Consider the following 574-nt stretch of genomic DNA (forward strand, 5'->3'; position numbering starts at 1 on the left):
GTTGCCCAGGCAGGTCTCGAACCCACAGGCTCAGGCAATCCACTCACCTCGGCCTCCCAACGCGTGGGATTATAGGCTGAGCCACTGAGCCTGGTCCACATCAGCCTCTTGAGTAGCTGGCACTGCAGGCACATGCCATTACACTCAGCTAATTTTTTGATATTTTTTGTAGGTATGGGAGGTCTTACTATGTTGCCTAGGCTGGTCTTGAACTTCTGAACTAAAGCAATTCTCCCTCCTTAGTCTCTCAAAGTGCTGTGATTACAGGCATGAGCCACATGAGCTATTTTACACAATTTCTGATGTATAGTAAATGTTCAATAAATAAAATAACCATGTAATTCATTGTTAAAATTTGGGCAAAAGGAATTCCTATTTAATTATGCCAAAACAACTTCTATAATCCAAAACTATTACAGGCAAACTAAGATATATTGTTGTTCTATGAATACATTTCTCTAAATTAACTACAGATGAATTGTTGATAGAGCTGCTGTTCTTAATGTCCCAATTTCTATCTGACTTTCTGAGATTTCTTAGAATACCTGTTGATTGTCCCCAACAAAAGCTTATA

This window comes from Carlito syrichta, unplaced genomic scaffold (genome assembly GCF_000164805.1).
Source record: "Carlito syrichta isolate Samal-C Ts95f unplaced genomic scaffold, Tarsius_syrichta-2.0.1 Scaffold316188, whole genome shotgun sequence".
NCBI lineage: Eukaryota > Metazoa > Chordata > Mammalia > Primates > Tarsiidae > Carlito > Carlito syrichta.